Source organism: Symsagittifera roscoffensis, chromosome 10 (assembly GCF_963678635.1).
Source record: "Symsagittifera roscoffensis chromosome 10, txSymRosc1.1, whole genome shotgun sequence".
NCBI lineage: Eukaryota > Metazoa > Xenacoelomorpha > Acoela > Convolutidae > Symsagittifera > Symsagittifera roscoffensis.
The window spans coordinates 38,026,241-38,045,714 of record NC_087071.1 but is presented as its reverse complement, the minus strand read 5'-3'; the positions used below and the strand labels follow the sequence as shown (position 1 = coordinate 38,045,714).

The following is a 19,474-nucleotide window of genomic DNA, read 5'->3' as shown; positions in this document are numbered from 1 at the left end:
ATTTCTTTTGAAAGGACGGTTCAGAGTGTTTCCTGAAGTACCTCAACGTGGGATAAATTTGACCGCGCATTGGAGAAAAATCGGGAACAATGGATTGAAAGTCAAAATTGGAAAAATTGTTCAGACAGGGTATTGTTTGAAACTTTTAACAAGATCCTTGAGGGAAAAAAATTAGAGGTGACGGCATCAGAACCGAGAAATGAAAAATGGTTGAAAGTCTCACCCCCTTTTTAAAATGCAATATCGAGGCAATCCATCCCAACTGTTAGCAGCAAATGTTCGGCAAATATCAGGGGCAGAAATAATTTTTACAAGAAGAAAATTGAAAACATGCTTGCCAGTTGAAAACAGGACTGGGTAGGGCAACACTTGTTACAATGTAATAAGGATGTAGGCGGTATTGCCGAGCTGAAGTCAGTTTATAGACCAAACAGCCAACACTCAGAAGCTGCTCACACAAGAGGCTTTGCATTTTTGGCAGGAATGGCTGAAAATCAACACACGCGATGAAGTCAGGAGCCGGGAATTAACACTTTAAGTATGGTCCATGTATGACATGGTCACATTTCAAAAAAACTGATTCCTCATAGTCAAAAATATTCCCAAATCGAAATTTCATAACAATGAAAGAACAAAAAACCTAATAAAAAAAATTTGCAGGAAAATGTTATTAATGATTACTTGATTGATTAAGTAATACAGTTGTTAAAGTTTGATTGGTCAAAAAAGTTAAGAGCTTTTATTAGAAATGTTTGTCTATTTTTCAGATCTTAAATATTGTAAATATTGTAAATATTGTAAATATTATAAGTATTGTAAAAAAAATTTAATCTTGATGCACAAAATGTGCAAAAACCTTTGGATTAACATTTTAAAATTCTTATAGCAAAGCTGTTACAATTTTAAATATTTTATAACAAAGCTGTCACTCAGACGTTTTTGCTCCTTTAATGCCTGGGTTTGCTGTTTCTTAAATCTTGATTTTTTAATCAACATATTTTTTCTCTCGATATTAATTGATAAAATGTGTGTTCAATACAAAATAGTTGAAAAAAATGTGATAGTCGGTCATATTTGTATATTTGACCTTGAGTTGGAAGTTGACCTTGAGTTTGACCTTGAGTTGGAAGAGTCTATCATGCTCAAGTTTGTCGTGACATCTAAAAAAGACAAGAAAAACACGCAGAAGACTAGAGTTAGAACTGCGGGAGTCCTTTTTTCCTTGAGTCCTCATTTATTTTCAAATCCAGGATGGCCAAGTTCCCTAACTATCTGGTTTCTCAGGAGTAAACTCTAATTTTGGGTACCGTTTATTGCTGCCTTTAAAACATTTTCTAGGTCACTACACAGTTCTCAAAGTTTTATCTACAAATCTTAGGAAATCTTTGAAAGTCACTTCCTTTTGACGTTGTTCTATGCATGCCTTGCAATAGCAGACTCTGTCAGATATAATTGCATATTCGGATTCTGAGAAAACTTCCACAGTTTACTTGATACCAATTCAAGTAAGCTTCGCATTCAACTCCGTTTGCTCTATAGGTCACGCTTTTTTGAAATTGAGGGCGAACCCCTTTTTGTTCTTTTAATGGATTGCTTAAAAATGTTACCACCTTTTTAGCACTAGAGTGAACTCTTTTAGCCACAAATTGGCTAAAAAGACGGCATGGAAAGCACCCATAGCTATAACGTTTTTTGTAGATACCACAGATTAAATCACTTAAGTATACTTTACTTACTAAAATATTTAGGGTTTTTTCCTTGCCCTGCGTGTCAATTCTGGCAGCGTAGTTTGTTCGTACCCTTTTCATTGCTATTTCAGCCAAATAGCAATAATTGAGCTTTCTGGAAAACTTTTTAAAATAAAAATACAGTCCAATTGTAGCTAAGAAAACTATTTTGTCCTAGTTTCAATGTCAACGAAAGTATCACTCAATTTTTTGAATGTTTCTAAATTCCTACTAAGTATTAAAATCGAAAATTAAAATTGAAAAAATTTTAAACATCTTTTTGAAACATTTCGTTAGAATTAAATTGTATGAGAATATCTGATAAGAAAAATGTCAAATCACATAATTGAGCTTTAAAGAGTTAAATAAAATAAATATATTGGTCGTTTACAAAGTTTATATTTGAATTTACACAATCAAAAACAAGGTTACCGAAAAATATTGCGGTCATAAACAGAGAAGCTATATTAGGCAGTGGAAACGAAAGTCTAGAATGTGCAAACTTTAAATCGATTGTTGGCGAAAACCGTGGAATATTTATCTAATTCCCTGTACCAGAGTAAATAAAACAAAATAATTGAAGGGTGAAGTATAACAGACCGAAACCCTCCCTCCTGACACTATACTACATTCATTTGAAGGTAGCAGCAATGAAAAGAAAGTTTAAGCTCTTAATCGGTATCCTGAACAAAAATTAAAATGCGTTTTTGTTCAGAATGGGACCAACTTTGTTCTTAAAAACAAATTTCTAACCCTGATGATTTTTTTTTTAAAGTCAAGAAAATATTGGGGTGTAAAGTACCAAATTTAGCCCAGATGTGGTCGTTGTTTGTGAAATACCGCCAAAATTAGCTAAAAATGATGCCAATTGGTTTTGAGGAGCTTTAATTGAACTCACAGATGAAGGGTTGACAAGATTACAGGTTTTATTCTCGGACAAATTACAAAATGGTATTCGCCTCATCACGGGGTTACGCGAGTATGCCAACTGCTTTACAGTTCGTTTACGCCATGTTAATTCTGATTGCAGAGGTAAACGGAATGCGGATGCTGATGGTTGCCCCAAATCGTGAGCTAGAGCCGGTTAACCTGAGAATCTTGAAGTCGGAAATGGCGGCGGCGTGAACGAATGTGTCCCACGCTCTAAAAGACTTTTACGAGCTTGCGACATCCTGATCGTCTTGGACGAGGTCCTTTGTCTGGAGGTGTCGAACCTTGCCCGGCAACTCAAGTACAACCCGGAGGTGGGGATTGACCATCCTGTGATAACTTATCTGACAGCCAGCCTGTGGTTCCGGAGTATGGAGCCGACGATCACGAGTTCCACTAGCAGGACGAGTGGGCAATAGAAGCCGAAAAACAAGTGGAATTGATTGCAAAACGTCTAACACAAGAGAGAGGAAGATGGCCGTTCCTGACCCCGAGACCTGGAGGAACAGCTGGAAGTAACAGAAGAGAGAGAGGGAGATGAAGGTGGGGAGATTCGTCACGGCAGCAAACAAAGTGACTATTGGAGGCTTCTGGAGGGAGCATGCGAAGGGCGAACTGAGGACCCGGAGGTCACACGAGATCTTGAAGTTCTTGACTCCTTGTTGGGAAAAAGAATACATGGACAAGGTGTTCTACGCGGGAAACGCGATCTTCGAGGCGTTCGTGCTGGTACTCTTGAGTATGCCAATCAACATCCTACTGGCCTTGTACTTGGTATACCCCAGGTACCTGTTCAAAATGGGCCCAGCATATATGTTTAGCAGAGGCGTGGAAATGCTCCGAATTGACGGATACTTGACCCTAATACTCCTGACACATGGGGAACTGACTACATTTCATCAACTGATCAAATATGGGGAACCCCTGTCGGCGAGGAAGGCCCACACTAGTCCAGGGACTTATTCCTACAAGTGTGCTGCTGGACTGAAGACGCTGCTAGTAGAATAACTCCTGATGCAGAACAGGCATTTGACAGGCGAAGAGAGAAGCGCAAAGACAATACAAGAAGTGAGGGAGGCGAATGGAGGAATACCTCTCCTGTCCGACTTGCGCTTGGCCATGAGATCTGATCCCGTGGGGATGATCAGGGGACTGGGAGAGGTGGTGACCTGTAGTTATGGGCCAGCCGTGACGTACGCCTTCCCGGATCCGCTTGTGGCAGCGTACCGACACTCGGTGGTCCACGTGAGCCTGAACAGCGATCTGGATGGGACGGCACTAAACTGGTGCCGACAAGAAGACTCGAGAGCGCGAATGAGTGAGACAGTACTCTTCGGGAAGATAAAGGACCCAGAGCTATCAGTGCTCAATTTCAGGGGTCAAATGCAAGGCAGGATGGGGGGAAAGCGAGAAGTCTATCCGAAATTGTGGAACTTGAACCCAAAAGCAAAAGACACGAGGGAAGTTTTGAGGATCCCAGCCTGGACGAAGAGCTTCGAGATTACGAAGAGGGAGCTGGAGACAATACTTGAGCGGGACGTGTTGCCCGCCGCGATTCCTGAGTTCCCGACGGTGAGGCGGATGACGCTGAAGATGAATAGCCCCATAGTAGTCTCTTCCCTACACGCGAGAGCAACGGTAGAGCAGCAGCAAAAGATGTTCACGGAAAGGTAGGACCTCTTGTTCATCGGGTATTCGGCAGCGGTGTATCTCCATACCTGTGAAACCAAGATAAGTTCGTGGACCACGCAAGCAAAGAAGATGCGAGGTTCGATGCCTCCAAAGTATGATGTTCGGGAAGTGCTGAAAAATCTTGAGAAGGCAGGACTCGAGAGCAAGCTGCCCATCTATGATGACGGAAGGATGATCGTGGAGGAAGGTCACCTAGCCCTGAAGGATGAAATGAAATTTGGCACGAGACAATATCGGGCACCCTATGGATTGCAGGAAGTAGACCTGCAACAGAAGGGACGAAAGTTGGACGCGGCAGGAGTTCTATACGTGCCCCTCACTGAAAAAAAGGGCAGCATATCCGACGACACCTTCACCCCTATCAGTGGGAACCCTTCCACAGGAACAGAAGAAACCTTCCACTGGAAAACAGATTCACTGACGCGCTAGAGAGGATCAGACGGAGTCAAGGAGGGGGAGAACATGGACTAAACAACCCTCAGCGAAGCTGGAGAAAAAATGGAAGTGGGGAATAAGCCCGACGGAGGGGCAACGAACTGAGATTTCAGTCCCGGCACTACACGTGAGCTACTACAAGATCTGAGTGGGGACAACTGGGCAAACACGGCCACCCCAACTTTGGGGTCTCCCCGGAAGAATCTTGAGCTGCCACTAACGAGTGAACCATCCAACATGGGAATGGTGCTCCTGACCGATGAAGTAAGGGAGAAGAATACCTTTGAAGGCAACAAAGAAATGTTCTTGAGCACGCTGGATGAGGAGGCGTGGCAAAGTTTTTTGAGCGAGTTCAATCAGAGGGTGGAAGACAAAGCTAAAGTAGACGACTTCAAGGATGAACTGTGGAGCACGGTAGTGAAATTTGGAGAGCCAGTCCTGATAGGCACTGGACTGGACGAGAAAGTGGGAAAAAGGCTGCTCGAGAACATGATTAGCCTAAGGAAGCAGAAACAGGATATCGGGGCCAACCCATGTAAAGATAGCTCTACTCTAAACAACAAAACTGATGATAAAAGAATAAGTGTTGAAGTGGATGATAAAAATATGATTAAAGATATAAATTTTCTTAAGGCCAGAGAAGGGGGAGGCAAAAGTCGGAAAAGAGGGACATGGACAAAGAAGTCGAGTCCTTTGGCGGATGAAGTTTCAGAGAAGAATCTAAAGGGGGAAAACAGCGGCCTACAAGATCAGCTCAGCACTCAGTAGGTTGGCGGAGGTGCTGCGAGAAATGGCAGCTTCAACGACTCCGGGAACGGAGGATGACTTCAAACCCCAAAAGCCAAATGCGAAGAGGGGTTCGACTAGTGGACAAACGTGGGAAGTGGACATCCGGAAGGAGTGGCTTTCGACGCAACACCAGACCATTGGGAAGCAAGTGACGTGCGATCCTCTCGAGAAAAATGAGACGAGAAACACCGCTTGGCCTTGATGGATAGCTCTGGAGACCACGAAAGAACTGGAGAGTTGCCTGAAGAAGCTTGATTGCGGGGTGTCCCGCAAGCGGCGGCATTAGGCTACCCAGCAGAAGGCCGAAGTTAACAAGCTAGAGTTGGGAAACCAGCTGGGGCGGTCTTGGGAGAACCTGCATCTTGAGTACTTTGAAGATGTGATGAGGGCACCCTCGTCGGCATTGACATTGTTGGCGAATCCTTTTGTCAGAACGGCAGGACAGTTGATGTTCACATGGAGTTTTGCGGGAGTGGCGTTAGAGGCGTTGACCTCGCACGACAAACTTAAACTGGGTGACAAGGGTTTGCAGGTGTACCAACTGCTGGTGCAACTATTGCTCGAGACACCTCGGGATTGCGCCTAGCGAGAAGGAAAGATGCCACTTGCTTCTTGAGGTGGATCATGTCAGTGATAACCGACACTACTGTTCAAATGTGCCATCAAAAAGCGGTGGGAAGTAAAACTATGGAAAGGAGAGTCTCCTCTATTATCCTGAACGTATACCAGAGTACTGGAATCGAAAAAGCAGAGAGCTCAAAGCAGTCTCTAGAGAGCCATGGGAAGTGTCATCCGGTCTGGATTGACAAACTAACCTTATTTGTATGTTATTTATATTATTAAGAATCTTATGTTTAACGCCTAGATGGCTGGTCACTTGACCTTGGTAGACAGAGAGAACGAACTCTAACTGCAATAAGAAAAGAGAGTTGAATTAATGTTATCTGTCAACTAGTCGTTTCTTTCGCTCCGACTTAGAATTAAGGTTTATCGATCCATTCGGATTCAAGTATTAGAACATCATACCCTTCGGTATGACATGGCGCAGTCAGCAGGATATACCAAAAACCCACTGAATATCAACCCATTTTGGGAGAGAGCATCGGCCGAACCACCACTCGAATGGACAAAGTGGGCAGCTATAATGGAGATGGCCGTATTTGCAAAGGATGGGATGGAAATCCGGAATCTACTACGACCAAAACCACAACACGCAGACCCTGTTGAGCCTGTATACGAAATTGAAATACAGGGCGAAACTGATGCACAAAGGAAAAACCGCGAGGTGCGCAATCAAGAAAAACGAGTCGGACATGAAAATCACGTCATAAAAGCCCAGGAGAAAGGGGTCTTATGTAACTCATACAGATGGGACGAAGCAGACGCACGGGTCCGAAGCTACCTTTTTCTCTGTTTGGGGGCCGAAGGCCAAAGACAAATTCAGCAAAAACAACCTAACCTAGTATTACACAATGTAACCACGCAAGAATTTATGACAACATTGGAGGATATCTTCGTCACTAATAGAATTGTAGCGTTCTAGCGATACAATTTTTTTTGCCGTAAACAAAAGAAAACGGAAAGTCTGGAACAATTTCATGCAGATCTCGTCGAATTGGCATCACAGGCAGATTGCGGAGACAGAGAAGACGAATGGGTTAGAGACATGTTTTCAGCACACATGCACAATGAAAAAAATGCAGAAGAATTGTTAGCAAAAACAACGAACCCCACAAGACGCAATTCGTAGAGAAAAAGGAATTGAACATAGTCAAACTATGAAGATAAACCCATTCGGGGGACAAACTACACCAAAACAAGAACCCATACATTATATCAATAATCAGGGTGGTCGATATAATTCGACAAATAATCAGAAATCACAAAGAGGTAGAGGCGGTTTCCGCGGTCGACCATATTCACGCGAATCCCAAAACACAAGAGGACAAGACAGAAATACAATCAGAATCACCTGCAATCTTGCCCGGCGAAAGATAAAATTTGTTCAAAATGTGTCAAACGAAGTCATTTTGCAAAAGTTTGCAGATCTACAAACGTTAATTATTTGACCCGACATGATGAGCATCGGGAAGGAATAGAAACAGAAAGCCTCGAAACGGAAAACAATCCGGTAGCTTTTGCCGAGCTTACGTCAAGTAATGGATGGGATGAATATCAAATAGACAACTTTTCGGTTATGGCAATCGCTGAATCGTTTGAGATCAAAAATAAAAATCTCCTGTCAGAAAATGATCTGAATGGACATGTCGTAAAACTAAAAACAAAAACAGAACAACTATTTGCTATCGCCGAATCAGGAAATCCAATGTCGTTTTTGAATGAAAAACCGCACGACGCATTCAACAAAACGATAGATCAGCACTATTCAAGTGTATCCCACCAGACGACACAGCAAGAAATCTGGCCTGTTATAATGGCGAAACAATAATCCCAAAAGAACGATTACTCATAACAATTGAATCGGGAGGCTGGAAGATTCAATCAGCCCCATTCATCATTGCAGGCTATCAAAAAGCCAATATCATCGGACGCAATTTACTACCAAAAATCGGCGTCAAGCTAATTCAAGAAAAAAACAAACAAACGATTTTGAATATTCGCAAAAAAGACGAATCTGATCCGGGTATCAAACAATGGGTGAAAAATAATTTCCAACAACTATGCATACGTATCGGAAAATCAAAAAATCACATGATGAAAACCCAATTCAGTCAAGACTTCATACCAATACAACAGAAAGGCCGACGTATTCCTATACACTTACAGGAAAGAGTTGAAGGGGAGCTCAACAAGTTGAAGGATCAAAACCACATCATCAAGTTGGATAAAAGTTCGAACCAACAATTTATTAGTCCCATTGTGATCACAGTCAAAAAGGATCAAACAGTCAAACTCGCACTTGATTCTAAGAAAATCAACAATCTCATACACAAAAACAAATACCAAATGCCCAACATTGAACTCCTGTTGGATAACATCGCGCAGGTGATAAAATCAGACAAGTCTCAACAAACGCTATTTTCAACACTGGACCTTCGTTACGCATACTCACAAATCCCATTGGATAAAATGACCAAGGAACAATGCAACTTTAGTCTTATTGGAGGCCACGCTACTGGAACGTATCAATTTCAAACAGGATTCTATGGCCTCACGGATATGCCAGCCGAATTTCAAAAAGCGATTGATTCAACTCATACTAATTTCACGAACACTTACGCTCATTTGGACGATATTTTGATTGTCACAAAAGGATCGTTGGATACACATAAACAGAAGTTACAATCAGTTTTGAAAAAATTGGATGAAGAAAACTTAGCAATATCATTGGATAAATGTAAGTTTGCATGCAAACAAGTTGAGTGGTTAGGATTTACTTTTATTAGCGGGGGTACAAAACCACTGGTAAAAAAAACAAGCTATTGAGAAACTATCACCACCGAAAACTTTTAAACAACTAAAAAAGTTTTATGGGTTCCATACATCACCTCACACGCTACATTCCAAAATTGGCACAAACCGCTGCCGCTTTACGCCCATTACTAAAAAACACAGGAAAGAACAGACCACTCAAATGGTCCACAGAGCATAACACAGCATTTAACAACAAATTAAAACTGGTTTCAGAAATAACACAAAACAAACATTTTGATCAACATTTAGATACTCGCATAGCATGCGATGCGTCAACTACAGGACTAGGAGCTGCACTCGAACAAGATTTTCACCAGAAGGTTGGGTTGCCGTAGCATATGCATCACGATTCTTGAACTCACTAGAGGAAAAATACTCGGTCAACGAACTTGAATTGTTAGGGGTCGTGTGGGCAATCGAACATTTTAAATACTATCTGTATGGTAAACATTTTACCGTCATCACTGATCATCAAGCTTTGATCAGCTCGTTGAACGCGAGCGAGCGATCAAAAACCAGTCAAAGTCGGCTCACCCGTTGGATCGCCCGATTAATCCCCTTTCAATTCGATATCAAACATCTCGCGGGGAGCAAAATGGGACTAATTGACTACATATCCCGAAATCTGGTCGGATTGGCAATACCCCCTAGTGAATATCACGAGGAATTTGTTGTAGCATCAATTAGGGCATTCATTAATAACCTACCTGGAAATGATTGACAATGTCATTTTAAACAATCTAGCCAATCGGAGCGAAGCACCATATCAGCTGATCAAAAAGCGCGCGAAAAACAAAAGACTATTGAATGCTACTTCAAACATTCAATTAGCAATGAAACACTCCAAACATTCCGCAACCGGTCATTGCCAAAATAATAACACAAATCAGTTCCACTCAAAATCTGCTGAAAATCAGTCAACGCTCTTCCGATCAAACAATTTCAAGACCAAAAAATCTCTGTGCATAAAATTTCATTTGAACAACGTCACAACGCAGCTATGAGCCGTAAAGATACTAGGGGACTCAAAGGAGGTTTCATCCCAACAGAATTAAAATCATCAGAGGCAGGAGGACGAATCGCTTCACGGGAAAACTGGCACGGCTCATCCGATCGGGAAGAAAGCCTTTCGGACCCCAGATGGCATAAAAAAAAACCCCAACAAAGGAAAGAAAGGGCACCCGGAAGCACAAGAGTCACCACAACAAGCACATTTTCAACAAACATCAACGCCCGTACGGGACACCAGGGAGATACTATCGACTAAGAAACTCGACAATATCAAAAAATCAAACTTCCCGGAGATCATTTTCACGAATACAAATGCATCCGGAAACAGAACGGATCGGATCAGTTCAGGATGCAAAATGCAAACAATGACGACACAAACACAATCGACTAATACAGCAGCAACTACACAAAAAAGCTCATCGGAACCACAAACTACAACAACTTCTACTCAAACACCCGAAGAACCAAAAGGCATAGTATCGGATATTTATGTCAGCCGGGTAAATCCGGAAATTTGCGTACAAGAGGTACTGGCTCCCAACATCGAACCGCCAACAATGGGACACACGTTAGAAGCCAGTCACGAAATGATATCAGCCGGACTAGCGGCTACTGTGGAAAAAACGATCAATACAGTGGAGTCGGAGGAAGACACGCCTTTTTTAGACAAAAACTACAACGGGTCGTGGGTGTTCGTTTTATCGCCGCAGCCACCAAGAAAAATAGAAACCTTCGCCCTTTTATCAACTTCATCAAAAAGAGGGATTGGGAAGCAATCAAAACTTCGTACGGCCAGTAGTGGTATAACATCAGAAACAAACTCCATGTCCGAGAGGATTGTCTACTCATAGACGAAAGAATAGTCATCCCCACACAGCTGAGGCAAATAGTACTTGATAGTCTGCATCTGACGCACCCTGGATCGGCAGCAATGCTGGATCTTAGCAACCACGTATGGTTTCCGCATATGCATCGGGCAATTGTGCAGATGGCACAGAATTGCAAACACTGCACCGAAGAAGTTAAAAATTTAAAACCAATCATCGGGAAAAAACATTCGTTCCAAATGGAACCAGTAGTTGAACCAAATGAGGAAGTACAACTAGATTTTGCAGGACCCCTTCCGGATGAACTAAATAAAGAGGCATATATTTTAGTCGCAATAGACAAGTGGTCAAAATTCCCAACTGCAAAAGTTGTAACAAACACAACAGCAGATATTGCTATTAAATTTATGCAACGATACATTTCAAACAACGGGGTACCCCGCAGGATAAGGTGTGATCAAGCACAAACATTTAGAGCTAGAAATTTTCAGCTCTTCTGTCATACAAACAATATTAAGCTGCTATTTGCACCGGTGGATGATCATAGAGCAATAGGGGTCGTCGAGAGAATGATACAAACTTTAAAACGTAGATTAGCGGTTATGAGAATAGACAAAACAAATATAGCATACAAACTTGCTTCAGATGTAGCAGAAATTATCAAAACACTCAGAATTACACCACATAGCGTAACAAAAATTTCACCATTTGAGGCCCACATGGGACGTACACCAAACACAACTTTATCAAACTTAGGGACTAATAGTTCACCTGAAAATTTGAATATGAAAAATGCAAAACTTGCATGTTTAGACCGCAAGAATCTTACCAAGCCGCCCCTACCCGCTGAGGTATTGCATGACTTACAACGATGGTCGGAAGGCGAAGGATCCATCAACAAACGAGACCAAAAGCCACAAATGCCACTGGAATTGACAAACTCGGACGTAACAACACAACAGAAAGACACAGGTGTAAAATCTAAAGCTATAGAAAAAGTCAAAAATAAGTTGAACATAAGGTATAAGGGGTTACAAACAACTGTAGACAAAAACACGAAAAAACGGATAGATCAGGTAGCACGAAAAACAATAAGAATAGCGACCAAGGTAAAGGATCCGAGAACGTTCGAACAGAAATATAAAACCATAGACGGAAAAATACTTACATATACCACACACCATGCTTGGGTTCAAACATTCGGAAAATTACCAAGATTATTAAGAAATAGTGGTGTTGCTTTTGTAACGAACCCTTTAATATACGGACCATGCAGACAGTCTCGCCTCAGTGATTACGTTGCTTATAAGTCCGCACGGAGATCAGGACCTTGCCTACGTTTTTTAGACATCGAGAATCCTACCGCTCCCCAACACCCGATGTTCAGGGAAGACAAAAAAACTGGCCTCCCGAAGAAATTGACACAAAAGGAAAGAAAGCCCGTACAAGGAAAATCCGATAGTCCAGCAAAAAGAAAAACAAAAGCAACGGGGAAACGGACCGACGGGCGACCCACAAGGAAATTACAAACAAGTGGGATGAGTCTCCAAGTAGAAATTCCTGGTGGGAATTCGCAAGCCAACGAAACAGCAACACCAAGCTTTGACAAACACGAAGAGGACGATCAATCATCGGATTCCTCTGAAGACATTGACCCATCACCAAAGCGGCAAAACAAAAAACAAACTCATCCAACAAATGCACCGGAACCATTGAGGAAAGCAACACGAAACGGCAAGTCGGCGCTTTCGCATGCTTTTGGAAACCCGGTGCCTATTAACGCGATCGAAGACAAGAAAAACGAAGAAACAAAACAACCAAGTAGATTTCAAATCGATTCACCACCGGATAGACAAGAAAACGCTTATCCCAGCCTAAAATCTCTAATTCAGGAAATAGCTTTACTGAAAAAACTCCCCAATTCAAAGCATGCATCCAACTCATAGAAGCAATTAGTCCGAAAAGCAAGACCAATCAAACTGAAGTTGTTAATTTAATTTCGCCACAAATTGAAGATGAACCAACCGACACGAATAACGATATTTTTTTCATCAACAAAAAAATTTGCCAAGAAGGTGGAGCGGAAAACGATAAGAATGATGACGAGGAGGAACACGAAAGCCAGGGAGAAGAAACTGCCAAGAAAAATACACAAAAAATACACAAGAAAAAATAATGCCAAAAAGTCCTACCGGGACTATAAAACTCAAACTATCAGTCCTAAGGGGACTTTAAAACTCAATTTACAAAACAATAGTTTATAAATTTTTGTTGTCAAGGGCGAATGTCATCCGGTCTGGATCGACAAACTAACCTTATATGTATGTTATTTATATTATTAAGAATCTTATGTTTAACGACTAGATGGCTGGTCAATTGACCTTGGTAGACAGAGAGAACGAACTCTAACTGCAATAGGAAAAGAGAGTTGAATTAATGTTATCTGTCAACTAGTCGTTTCTTTCGCTCCGACTTAGAATTAAGGTTTATCGATCCATTCGGATTCAAGTATTAGAACATCATACCCTCCGGTATGACAGGAAGCTTGATAAAATACGAAGGTTCTACAACCAGAAATTTGAGGAGGGGCATGACTTACATCATAGTTTGGCTCGAGCAGAAGACTATGCGAAGCCCACAAAACGGGGAGAATATCAAAATGTGTCTGGAGTGATGGGAATAGCTTATAACCCTTTCTTGGTTCGGAGGCCGGAAACGCCTACATGAATTTTGAGGTGGCGGATTTGTTAAATTTCTGAACGGAGAAAATCATTGAGATTGACCTGACGGAAAGGGAAAGGCCAAGCCTAGGTCTGTTACTTGAGAAGATACCAGAGGTGATCAGCGTGCCGCGCTCGAATAAGAGGGTAGAACTAAAGATGGGAAATGGAAACGAAATGGTGATTACAAATTTGGGGACTGTTTGGAACTAGTTGAGACCCTATTGGTGCCCACATCCCCACACGAGTTTGATTGAAGAAGTCACAGAGCGAGTGAGACTGTCACCAGCAAAAGATGAGGACTTGGGGAATCTGAACGTGGTGCACAAACTAATCCTACCTCATCGAAAGGAATCGGAGGAAACAACGAGCAAGCTGGATAAGTTAGTGAAGAAGATGGGATCGGGTAATTGTCTGGACCTAGTGTGTGGAGGTGGAGAGCGTTCTTGTGACGGACGATCCTGCGTCAGAATGGAATCTTTTCAGAAGGAGGAACTATCACGTGGTTTGATGACATCACGGAGAAAGAACAAATTGAGGTGCAGATAGTGGCTGAATGCTATGCGAGCACCACTGTGAACATAGCGACGGCATTGGGATTCTTCTCCAGGAGATGCAGCTTGCAATTACTGGAGATGCTAGAATCCGAACATCAATTGGTGACGGCGTTGAGCGTGGAGTCATGGCCTGGAGTGTTACAAATGGTCCCGAAGCACATCAGAGGATGGAAGATTGGTCTTGAGGCGGAGATGGGGTTTCCCCTGAATGAAGCCTACAGTTTGCCAATGAATGCGAAATCTTTGGTGGGATCGGTAATGGCCAATCTGCGTGGAAGCCACTTCCCATTACACATGGCGATGGTGAAGGCATCCAGTCAGAGGGTAGTAATTGACAAAGCCTTCTCGATACCCAAAAGTGTACGACAGGCTCAAATGTCGCATCACTCACATAGACTGTTGAAAAAGATCCTGGGAGCTGTGCCAGGGAACTTGAGTGAGATCTGGGGGGAACTCTTGAGCTTAGAAAGCGAAAACACGAGTGATTTTGAGAGACAGAACACGATCGGGAAAGCGATGAATAGTGCCCCAGCCATGGAAGAAAATGACGTGACACATGAGAAAATGATGGAGTTTGAACCTCTGGTGGAAGCTTCGGGAGAACGCAATCTCCGGAGTATCAGCCTGACGCATGAAGAATGCCCATGCCACTGCCTGGCACAGACAGTATGGTATCCGGAGCATTCGAACCTCTGCTTGATGTAGGATGTGGAAGAAATTCGGTCAGTCGTGGTGAGCTCGATGCTGGCGTTGCTGTGGATCGAGGAAAACGTGACGAAATATCGAGAGCCGAGGGCACCAACAGCGAAATCATTACATGCCATTGACTACAACCGGAGGTTGAGTGGTTTGAGACTGCGTGCAAAGTATTCTCTATACCCATGGAGGTGAGGCACGTGAGGAGTCGCATAAGATTCTTCGCATGGTTTCGAGCGACGTTGACGCCTTGGTTGTATACGGGGACAAAGGACTACATGAAGAAGCACCAGAAAGGGTATCGACAGTTCCTGGCCGAGATAGGGCCGGAAGTTTTGAAGAGACCCTTGCTAACCCATCGCAATGCGATAACCAGGGGTTGGAAAAGAGTTGGTAGAAGGTCTCGAGATAACACCAAAGCGAGAGAATCGATATTGCAGGAGGACTTGGCAAAGAACGTGAGCCTGAGTTTGCACAATTCCTTTTGCATGAATCAGGAATCTAAAGCAAAGGGTCTGCTGAATCAGGCGAAAAGACTACAAGAGCAAAGGCAGTGGAAGCGGGCCTGCGAGCAGCTGAAGGCATGGGAAGAGATCGTAATCAGTTCCGATGACAAGAAGAACTGGCAAGGCAGATTACGATGTCGAGTGTGTCAGGACCAAGTACCTCGAAGACAAGGGGCACGAATTGAAGACGATGTTCAGAAATTGGTTCTTGAGTCGTGAGAGTGTGATTTCAGATGAAATATGAAGGCACGGAAAAAAAAATTTTATAAAAAATTATTGTTACTAGTTTTTTATAACTACTAGATGAATCAGAAAGCTGCACGACAATATTCTGAATGGGTAAAACAAAATAAATTTTAATCATTAGCTTACAAAGCGGAAATTCAGGGTGCAGGTGTATGTAGATTTTGAATGCTGTTTTGCGATAATGTGACAATTATCAGGTTTGTGAATTTTGGGGTGTAGATAAAGTTAAATCTGCTCCAAACTTCTGTAAATGACCATTGGTACTGTATCTTGAGACGCACTCAACATTCTGGGGGCTCACTGACAGACGACGACACGCGATGAGGACATCGACCTCCTTGAGTCCGGGGAGTATGTGCCAGTCGGTCATATTTGGAAATTTGACCTTGAGAAAACGTTTAGTCTTGATTTTGGCATGAAATGCAAATTTTCAAAAATTCGAGTTGAGCATGTCATTCTCAAGTTTCTCGCGACAACTGAAAATATCAGAAAAATAAGATCAGAAGATTCGAATTACAATCGCGGGAAAGTAGTCAAAAATAGCAGCTGGAAATTTCTATTCTTAATTTCCAATATATAATTCGAACGAGAGTAGAGCTGTCTTATTCTTGGCAGAAGACTGAAAGTGATCAAGAGTGGAGAGGAAATAAACTAGAGTGGACCAGAGTGAACTTTCGGTAGAAAGGTGGACAGCTGAAGCTGCCCAATGGTCCAGATCAAAAACTTGTTTCTTGAGTTAAAACTTACTTATTTAAAATTTCTCGAGTTAAAATTAATTACCCAATCAATTCTAGAGTTGCTTTTTAGTTTCTTTACTCATTTCCAGAGGTCGTGTCGGTATGTGAGTACCTAATTTAGTTTTATTGAGTGGGTTTTATTTTGTTATGTTGAGTTAGGGAGAGTTTTTGGTTTGATCCATCTGAAATAGATCAAAGGTCCACTATCTAATGAAAAATAACTATATATATAGATCCCACCCTGTTTTTAACGGCGTTCGTGTATTTTAGGTATTTTGAGACCTGAGTATGGGGGCGTTCTTATTTTCTAGAGGGGGAGTATTTTGGTAGTGGCCTCGAAGCTGTAACGCGGGTTTTAGTATCATGTCGCAAGTGAACCGAATTGGCTCCGTCCGCTTGAGGTAGAAAACACAAGAGATAGTGTCCCTGACTCTTGAGCCAATAATTATAGGGCCTATTTTTCTTTAACCTCATGTGTGACTTAAGTAGGCGACTGTTACATAGTGTTTTTATGGCGCTCCTGGGTGCTTTTACGGGTCTTTAATTTTCAATGTCACTTTTATCTTCTTTTTTATGAATTGGGTCGATTATAACTGCTTTCCAGTAGTCTGGAAAACGCCTAGTTTGAAAATTTTAGAAAATATTTGATAGATAGAATGAGATAGAGTTGCTTGTGTTTTAAAGAACAGTACTGTTGGTAAATCGTCGGGGCCTTTACTTTTATTCGTGTTCAACGATTGACAAATTTCACGTATCTTGAGCTCAGTAAAACTAATTGTATCAAGGACTGTAATCAGGTTCGGGTGGTTCTAAGAACGTACACGATTCAATGTACACAGACGCGGAAAATTTCGAAAATAATTCTGCCTTTAATGGATCGGTATTGGCGGTCTCATTTTTGTACTTCAGTGTACTTGGTAAGCTTGACTTAAGAAAAACTTTAAAGTATTTAGAAAGTTTTCCCGTTGATTGCTCTGACGCAAGAGACTGTTCATAAACGGCTATGCCCATTTCGATGTTCGTTTCTGTCTATTCAATTAAGTGCAAAATTTTTGGATGAAAGTAGGTATATTTCTTTCGAGCTGTATGTAAACGTTTAATAAGACTCGAAGTCGATTGACTTATCCATGGCGGCAAGGATGATCTATGTTTAGTGCGCTTTGGAATAAATTTTTCAATAAGCGTGGATAACCAGTTATAACAATGATTTAGTATCACATTTACTTTTGACCAACAGTAAGTGTCAAAAGAGTTTTCTAGTATTTGCTCCTTGAGCAAATCGTAATCACCTTTGCAATAGCTAAGTAGGACTCTTTAGTAAACTTACGACGCATAAGATCCGATTACTGTAAGTTGAAAGAGATTTCGACCGGATAATGGTTTGAAAATTTCCCAATTTCTCGTTACTGTCTAAAGTATGAACATCTGTTATATGGATTTTATTGCTGGTGAAGATCAAATCGAGAGTACCAGTTGTGACAGTTTTAAACTTAACATTTTGATGAATTTCAAGATTCTCTATTCCATCCAAAAATGATATTTCGGTTTCTTTAATTGATGAAATGTTGCACCAATTTTTTGAGGGTTAATTGAAGTCACCATAAATAAACAAATCATAGTTCTTCTGCAATTTACTTGTGTCTTTAAAAGTTATTTATTTCATTTGTTTTCAGAGCATATTTGCTATTTGCAGGCGGTAGATAACAAGAGACAACAAGCAATTTCCGTTTATCTAGCTTAATGTAGCATGCTACTGCCGCTCCGTTGATATTTAAACTAAAATTTGCAGGTTTTGACATTAGGCCTGACTTAACGCCAATTATTGTTCTACCGTGAGATGTTGATTGCAGAGAAGATCTTCTGTTTGATAGAAAACAGTTGTAATTCCAAGAAAGATCTCGGAGTCGCGGTTGTCATTTGTAAGCCATGTTTCAGACATGCAAGTAATGTCAAATTTCTTTAAAATTATACTCTTCGAAAAATTTGTCTTCTTTCTGGTTTGAATAAACTTCCTACATTGTAATATAATGCTATTAATTCTTCGGTTTTGTTTGGTAGACATTCAGTGCAATTTACTGCTTGGTTTTTCAGTTATATTATGTTATTTCTTATTATTATATCCTTTGCTTCGTTTCCGCTTTCGAGTAGTTTGCGTCTTTTCTTTAACAAGTTTTGTTCCCTTTCTTGGTCCTCTTTATTTAAGTATTTTGATAGAAAAACTGAATATTCGTTTCCCTTGATGTTTGGTTCGTAATTTTTCAACATTTTTGCACGCGCAAATGATCTATCTACCGTAATAACATTTCGAAACTTCACCAAAATTTGTCTGGGTCTTTTATTAGTTGCGTTGAAGCATTTGCACCAAGAAATTTCATCGTATCGCTTATCATTTTTTCATCATGCTCAAAAATATTCGATTTATCACTTTTGCTGTAAGTACCCATGCTAATTTCCGGCATACCACCAAATCGCAATTCTTGAGATATATCGGAACTAGATTTAACGAAACTAGAATACTTATATTCCAGTTGGGGAGGGGAAGGATTGCACGTAGGCCGAGATTTTATGATCTCCAGTGACTCTTTGATGTCCTCAATGCCTTTCGACAGCTCGCCCACAACCACAGTAGGTTTTAGACGAATATCATCACTAAGGCTCCCATTGCACAGAAACTACATTTGCGGTCCTCTCCAGAAGATATCATGAGAGTATTCCATACACGAGCTATGCGTCCACTTTTCGCAGCCCTCGCACATCAGCCAGTTCTCCCCCACTGACTTGGAACACATAGTGCAACAATCTGGACTTTTAGAGGCCAATCTTGACCTCATCGTAGCACCAGATATTTAATATGAAAAAGACTATTTAATAAGTTTATCACAACAACTCTTGAGCCAATGGTTATAGGGCCTATTTCTCTTAGCCTCATATGTGACTTAAGTAGGCGAATGTTACAAAAGGCAAACAGTCGGGTACAAAGATTGAAGTCAATAGCTAGTCAGCTGAGAGTTGATGGCTTCTAGATTTTTAATTAAATTGAGTATGTTCGAGAGAATGATACAAACTTTAAAACGTAGATTAGCGGTTATGAGAATAGACAAAACAATATAGCATACAAACTTGCTTCAGATGTAGCAGAAATTATCAAAACACTCAGAATTACACC

The 19,474-nt window shown here is 41.4% G+C and overlaps 1 protein-coding gene across 1 annotated transcript in view; it reads right to left on the bottom strand.

Annotated features, from left to right (window-relative positions):
• LOC134855596 (UDP-galactose translocator-like) overlaps positions 1–19,192 on the bottom strand; it is a 433,562-nt gene extending 414,370 nt beyond the window's left edge. The window contains exon 1 of the mRNA XM_063872132.1: positions 19,172–19,192. The gene's annotated coding sequence lies outside the window, so the exon portion shown is untranslated. The remainder of the gene's footprint in view (positions 1–19,171) is intronic.
• Between the last annotated feature and the right edge of the window lie 282 nt (positions 19,193–19,474).